General features: G+C 38.3%; 1 long non-coding RNA gene across 2 annotated transcripts; it reads left to right on the forward strand.

Moving 5' to 3' along the window:
• Positions 1 to 2,628: 2,628 nt before the first annotated feature.
• On the forward strand, positions 2,629 to 6,241 carry LOC137231130 (uncharacterized). Of its 2 annotated transcripts, XR_010946403.1 has the most exons (4): positions 2,629 to 2,683; positions 3,388 to 3,513; positions 4,300 to 4,381; positions 5,828 to 6,241. It is a non-coding gene; the product is annotated as an uncharacterized lncRNA (long non-coding RNA). The 2 variants fall into 2 exon arrangements; XR_010946400.1 differs by having other exon boundaries at positions 3,388 to 4,381.
• Positions 6,242 to 7,347: the final 1,106 nt, after the last annotated feature.

The following is a 7,347-nucleotide window of genomic DNA, read 5'->3' on the forward strand; positions in this document are numbered from 1 at the left end:
TATACAAAATTGTGAGAATGGGTACCATTTTTCACCCCTTAAATGAATAGATCGTACACTTTAAATGCCAATGTTGTGTCTTACATGTTGTTTTTTAATTCCTTGATTTCCAAAACTTGTGTTTATTTAATTGATTTCTATCTAATAACCAGTGTCTCCCCTTTATTGTTTCTTACTTTATATTTTATTGATCTATAGTTAATTTACATTATTATATTAGTTTCAGAGGTACAACACATAGTGATTCATTAATGTTTAGCTTGTTCTCCATTTATACTTATTATAGAAGAGTGGCTCTGTTCCCCATGCTATACTGTACATCACTGTAGATTATTGATTTTATACATAGTGGATTCTTCCTCAGAATTTCTACCACTATTTTGCTCCTCCATCCTGTCTCTCCCTGCTGGTAACCACTAGTCTGTTCTTTAATCTGTGAGTCTGTTTTGTTGTTGTTGTATTCAATTTTTTAGATGCCACGTGTAAGTGATAACCTACCAGGCTTGATTTCTCTGCGGCTTATTTTACTAAGCATAATACCCTCCAGGTCAATCCATGTTCTTGCAAATGGCAAAATTTCATTTTTTGCTGAAGTCATCATAGAAAATCTTTTTTGTCCCCTAACCTATTGATGAACACTTAGTTTGACTCTATATCTTGGCTATGGCAAATAACACTGTTATGAACATTGGTGTGCAGTTATGTTTTTGAAATAGTGTTTTTGTCTTCTTCTTATATACCCAGGAGTGAAATTGCAGGATATTATGGTAGTTCTATTTTTAGTTTTTTGTGCAACCTCCATTCTGCTTTCCACAGTAGCTGCACTACTTCACATTCACATCAAGAGTGTACAAGAGCTTCCCTTTCCACATCCTCACTAACCTTTGTTATTTGTGACCTTTTTGATGACAGCCATTCTGATAAGCCTGAGGTGATATATCTCATTGTTTTGGTTTGCATTTTATTGCCAATTAGCTATGTTTAGCAGCTTTGTGAGTTCTGACTCTCTCTCTGTATTTTTTCCTTGGAAAAATGTCTATTTAGGTCTTCACATTTTTTATAAAAATATTTTGTGTGTTGTTCTGATATTGAGTTGCATGTGCTGTTTCTGTAGTTTAGATATGAACCCTTACTTGGTCATCTTTTTGGTGTTAACCTCTTATGTGCAAATATTGTCTCTCCTTCAGCAGGTTGTCTTTTCATTTTGTCTTTGATTTCCTTTGCTGTGCAAAATCATTTAAGTGTAGTGAAGTCCCATTTGTTTATTTTTGCTTTTGTTTCATTTGCCTTTGTAGACTGAACCTAAAACTGTTGCTATCATTTATGTTGAAGAATGTTCTGTATTTTCCTCTAGGGCTTTAGGGTCCTACATTTAGGTCTTTATTCAGTTTTGTGTTTATTTTATATATGGTGTGCTGAAATGCTCTAATTTTATTCTTTTCCATGTAGCTGACCAGTTTTCCCAGTACCACTTATTGAAGAGACAGTTTTTTCTCCATATTGCGTGCTTTGTGATAAATCAATTAAATATATGTGTGTGGGCTTCTTTCTGGGATCTCTTCTATTCCAGTGATCTTTGTGTCTGTTTTTGCTCTGGTCCAATTCTCTTTGATTACTGTCGCTTTGCAGTATAATCTGAAGTCAAGGTGTGTGATGCCTCCAGCTCTTTTCTTTCTCAAGATCGTTTGGCTATTTGGGGTCTTTGTGTTTCTATACAAATTTTAAAATTACTTTTTCAAGTTCTGTGAAAATGCTTTGGTATTCTGATAGGGATTGCATTAAATCTGTAGATTGTCTTTGGTAGTATGGTTATTTTAAGAGTATTGATTCTTCCAGTCCATGCACCTGCTATATTTTCCCATCTTTTTCTGTTGCCTTCAACTTCTTTCACCAATGGCTGATAGATTTCTGAGTACATGTCTTTTACCTGCTTAGGGGTGTTTGTTCCTAGGTATCTTATTCTTTTTGGTGTAATTGCATATGGTATTGTTTTCTTAATTTTTGTTTCTGACAGCTTTGAGTTTTGTTTTTTCTTCTTTTTCTAATTCCTTCAGGTGTAATGTTAGGTTGTTTATTTGATACTTTTCTTGTTTCCTAAAAATAAGCTTGTATCACTATAACTTTCCCCTGTGAACTGCGTTGGCTGTGTCCCATAGATTTTGGATCATTATGTGTTCATTTTCATTTGCCTTGGGTATTTTTAGAATCCCTCTTTAATTTCTTCAGTGTTCCTTTCTTCCCCTTTTATTCCCTTCATCTGTGATGTGAGGACTATCTTTAATATTATGTTTGGATTTCTTTCAGTGGTGTGTGTGTGTGTGTGTGTGTGTGTGTGTGTGTGTCTGATTATTTAAGTTGCTGAGCTCTGAATTTCATATGGACACTAACAACACTGCATTGTTACTCTGCTCCCCCTCAGTTACTGAATTTGACCTTGTATTTTACATCTACTTCTTTCATGTGTCCCTTAACTTCTTAATGTGAATATAGATGATTTTATTACTGTTTTCTTTCATCCTTCCTATTAGCTGTGTACATGGTTGACTTACTGCCTTTGTTGAATATTGGCCTTATCCAATGAGGTTTTTCCTGTAGGAAGTTTCCTTTCCTAATTTTTATGTTTCAGTCGCTCTTCAAAAAGCTATGACAGATGCATTCCAGAAATTGCTGATTGTGGTTTTAGGTAAGACCTTTTTGATTGTCGTTGAAGTGCTTCAGTTTCAGTGAGCCAATAAACTTATTTGAAAAGTTAACTGGATGAAAATAATGGTTATCTAAAACATTACATATTCTTTCATTCACCAGATGCTTTCCCAGCAACAGTCTTACATTTGTTCTTTGTGGAATTTCTGAGAAGAACAACAGCAAATATTATTGTCCCCAGTGTTTAGATGTAGAATGACTTGCCTCAGTTCATACAGAAAGTGTTTGATCCAGTTCTTCCTCAATTGCTTGCTTCTCATACAGAATAGTGTAGTGATTATAAGCCTTGGACACCTGTGTTTGAGTCCTAACATTGTCTCTTAGGTTTTGTTGCTGTTGTTGTTGCAATTTTAGGTTTTTCTAGCCAGAGACATTTGAAGGCATTTAATATCTCTAAGCTGCAATTTCTTTATCTGCATATAGGGTTAGTAATTCAGCTTACCACCAAATGGCGGATATTGTAAGAGTAAATGACATGATGAATGTAAAAGGCTTAGAACTATGCCTGAAACATAGTAAGCAGACAAAATATATTGACTAGTATTATTACTGTTGTTTTCTTGTTGAAGTGTTTATTTCTGATAAATTGGGTGAATATGATTCTTATATAATAATCGGCTAAGTTTTTGTGAGCCTTGAAACTGGTCATGCTATTGAATAGCATTGATTATGTTCCCTATCCAGTTATACAGCGGTGAGAATGTCACAGGCTGTGCCCAAAGGAAACTTTATGATTAGTAGATTCCGGGAACAGAATTGCTCCCCTGCTTCACAGCCCTGCAGGCTGAGAGACTGAGAAATCCTAGCTAAGTTGTCAGCGACCTTATTGGCTTGTAAGAGTTGACCCTGGATTGGACTTGGCCTTCCAGCCTGGGCAGTCCTTCCAGTGAAGTTTGACTTCCCTGGTCATCAGGCAGAATCTCCATCCGCTGTCAACTCTGGGTAACAACCTTTAGGAAACAAACTAAATGCCTGGGTTGTTTGTGCCTAATATGCCAAGGTACTCCTTATATGTACACGAAACCCCTTAGACCAAAAAGCCTGGTGGCTCTAGCTTGCCTTGAGGCAAGCTGTATTGTCCAAAGGGTACATGGGCCAGTTTCTGCCAGTAGAGTGTTCAAATGCTCTCTCTCTCTGTCTCTGTCTCTAAAGCTTTGTTCATTTTATCTGGTAGAATTTTGGTCCCAAGGAGTAGGCACTTGCCTTGCTTCTAATAGGAAGTATCTATTATAGTCCAGTGGTATCTCTCCCAGGTTTGAACTCACTTTGACCCCCACCTGATGCCTTCCTATTTAATTGTATTGTGATGGAACATTTTTGTTTCCACAGCTTTTAATTTCTATGTCCTTATTCCTTAGTTCTTATTTCTAAGATCATAAAGTTTTTGAACCAAAGTTGATACTTCTTATATATGTCTTCACAAATAATTATAATAAAAACTGACGTGTCAGATGAGGGAACTTCTAGGAAAATGCTCTTATTTTCTGCTTTTAGAAGTCAAAAGAATGTCTAATTATTCGGTGCTACCATTGTATATAGGAAGTTTTAGAACAAGAACACTTCTGAATTGATCCTTGTTAACTTTATTACAGAAAGTGGTAAAACAGCTGTGGCATATAGACCCTGTGAAGATGTCACAGATGCTAGAACCGAAGAGGAACTACAGGATTTAATTCAAGTGTGTGCAGTTAAAAACTCAAGAGATACACAGCCAGTGTAGCCATAATTCAAAACAATCAGCAGGATTTGGAAGACTTCAGCATATCTACTCAGTTCTGTCTTCCTTAGGAAAAGGTGAAACTCTGAAACTGCTTTTGAGGCAGGGCATTTCTAGGACTTCTCCAAGTCCCGGACCTTGTCTCTGGCCCCTTATTTGAAGTTTGGAGAGCAGGATTGAGGGCCACCAGTGTACATCTATGGTTGTGGACACAGGAGAAGGCACAGGCCTTTTAGAACTCCCCTCAAATAGAATTGCAGGGACTTGGGAACAAAGTAACTATGGTCTTAAGTGTGATTATGCTACACTGTTTAAAAACTATTCATGCCTTTCAAGTAAGGTATACTACCCAGATCTCAGCATCTCATATGTATCTTGTGTTAAATATTTTGCCAAAGAACCTTTCTGTAAAACAGTTATATGGATGCCTCGAATTAGGGATTAAGTTGTCAACGTAATTTCTGAAAGAAAACATTAATGTACTGCATATAGGATTTTTATTTAAAAGGAGCAAAAAATGTGTTTCATGTCATTGAGAGCTTAATTTTTGGCTAGATTTGTGATTATTTAACTCCCCCCAATGTTGCAAAGTTTGTTTTGAAGGGAAAAAAGTAGAGAAAGAAAAGGTGGTTGTGTTCTGAAAAATGTAAAAATTTTGAAAGTTTTTTCCTGTACAAACTAATTATTTTAAATCAGTCAAGGGAACTTGAAACGTATCCATGTTTGGGCTTTAAGAAGTCTAGCTTCCTATGAAATGTGAGAGGAAAGGGTTCCGTATTGATACAAAAGATTCTGGAAACCTAATTATAACAACAGATCCACTCCTAAATGAGGCCAATCTTGGAATCAGTTCCATTTAGAAACCATCATGTGCTAGGCACTGGAAATAAGGTGAAGCTCCTTCTCTCTTGGAATTTAGGTGTTAAAGGTGTAGCAGATGATTAAAAAGGAGTAAAATTAAATAGATTATGAAAAGGACTGTGAAGAAATTAAACTTCGTGCTCGTTACAGTATTTCAAGAAAATTACTTATCATGCTGACTTTAACATTCTAAGTGTCTTCTCCATATGTGCACACAGGGTAGACTTCTGAAAAGTGACACTGTAGTTTTTTCTAGATTAATGGCTCTGTTGAGAGAAGTTGGGATGTGGGAAGTCTTCCCATGCCAATGTAAAGGGCCATTCACTTGGTTTTAGACTCTCTTTCCCAGAATGAATTGCTCACCTGCCCGAAAACCCTCCTACAGAAGTTCTGGAGTCATCACTGATTCAGTGGTGACCCCTAATAACAGAGTGGTGTATGAATATTGAGACGTGAATACTGAGAGTTTGGAGGAAATGGCAACAGTTTCGAATAATTGTAAGGTGTGTTCCCCTCCCGCCACCCTAACTGGTGCTCATTTTGCAGGTCAGCTACTTTTCTTGTCAGCCGTGTGGCCAAAGGCAGGAAGAATGTCTTTCAGACTTCAGCTTTGTGGAGGAAGAGTTCAGATTGCCAGAACTGGACTAGCACTTTTGAATTTCCCAGAATGCCAGGTCCTTTGGTTTCCTCGGGAAGCTCTGCATCCTTCCCTCCCCAGTCCACCCCTGGGGTGCTGGAGTTTGGGGCCACTCGGGTCTGCAGCCCAAATCCCGCCTCATTGTTTGAAGCCAGGGTGGGCAGGGCGGGGTTGGGAAGAGGGCCCGGCAGGAGGTAATTGTTGCCTTTGCAAGGGGAAGGATGGCTTGCGCCCTGGGGACTCTGGGAAAAAGGCCTACACTGGTGGTGCGGATTGGATCTCCGCACAAGCCTAATAACTGTGGTGCAACTAAAGACGTCATAAATAACTTATGGTCCTATAGGTTAGGGAAATTAAAATCAAAAAGACACAGCCACCCCACAGTTTGGGACGGCTCTGTTTACAAGAATCTCATTTACGGTAGTGTGAAAAATATATAGAAAATACATTGCTGTAGCGTAATGCAATATACTTTCTTTGCTGACTACTCTTCAATAAGAAATGTGGGTTTCATACCCCTTCAGCTCAAAAATTCTGTGATTTCTCTTGACACAAGGAAATGATAGTGGGTACGTTCAATGGCCCGAAGGTGATTTCAGACTCAAGGTGAAAAGAGCTCTTCTACACCTGGCTTTGGAAAAGACTCTCTTACCTGTCTCGTGGGTCAGAAATCCAGTTTCACGCAGTTCACACATTTTGCGTTAATGAAGGTGTTGAGGCTGTGTCTGGAACTGGATTAGCAATTTGTACAGATGCCTATTTTTAGCGGCCTCCTTCCTTTCCCTTGTTAGTTTGCTGATGTCTACCTTGGGGAGAGAGCACCAAGTGTCAGTTGTTCTTTTGCCTGCACACCGGAGAGCAGGCTCATGAGGTCTCTTCACCAGGAGGTTTTACTAGCGTCAGTACAACGTCTTAAACTCACCACCTTTCCTAAACATCCAGTAACAGCAAGAGTTCCTTATAAGAATCAGAGTTTCACTATAGTTATGGAGGCAACACAGGACAATACATTGTGGAAATAAATAAATAAATAAATCGCAGTTTAAAACTAATGAATTCATTCAAAAACATTCACTGAGTGCCATGCCCACTGTGTGTCAGCACTGTACTAAGTGCTGGGGATACAAAGACGCATAGGGCAGGGACTTTCTCCCCAAGAAACTTTCATACTGAAAGGAGAAAGATGGATGTTGATGGGAAAACATATGTGAGAGCTATTCAAGCATCTATGCAGCAGGGTAACAAGGTGAGGGAGGTGGGTGATGAAGTAGAAAATGGGTGTTAGTTTGGAAAAGATTTGTAATGGAAGAGGCACCAACTCGTTCCCTTTGAATTTGTGTTCCTCTTAAATGACAGAAAAAGTTAGGGAAAGAATCAGAACTATCTGGTGTTGGAAATAAATTAGTACTGTACTCCTAAAACTCGTTCA

The sequence above is a fragment of the Pseudorca crassidens genome, chromosome 1 (genome assembly GCF_039906515.1).
Source record: "Pseudorca crassidens isolate mPseCra1 chromosome 1, mPseCra1.hap1, whole genome shotgun sequence".
In the NCBI taxonomy this organism is placed as follows: Eukaryota; Metazoa; Chordata; class Mammalia; order Artiodactyla; family Delphinidae; genus Pseudorca; species Pseudorca crassidens.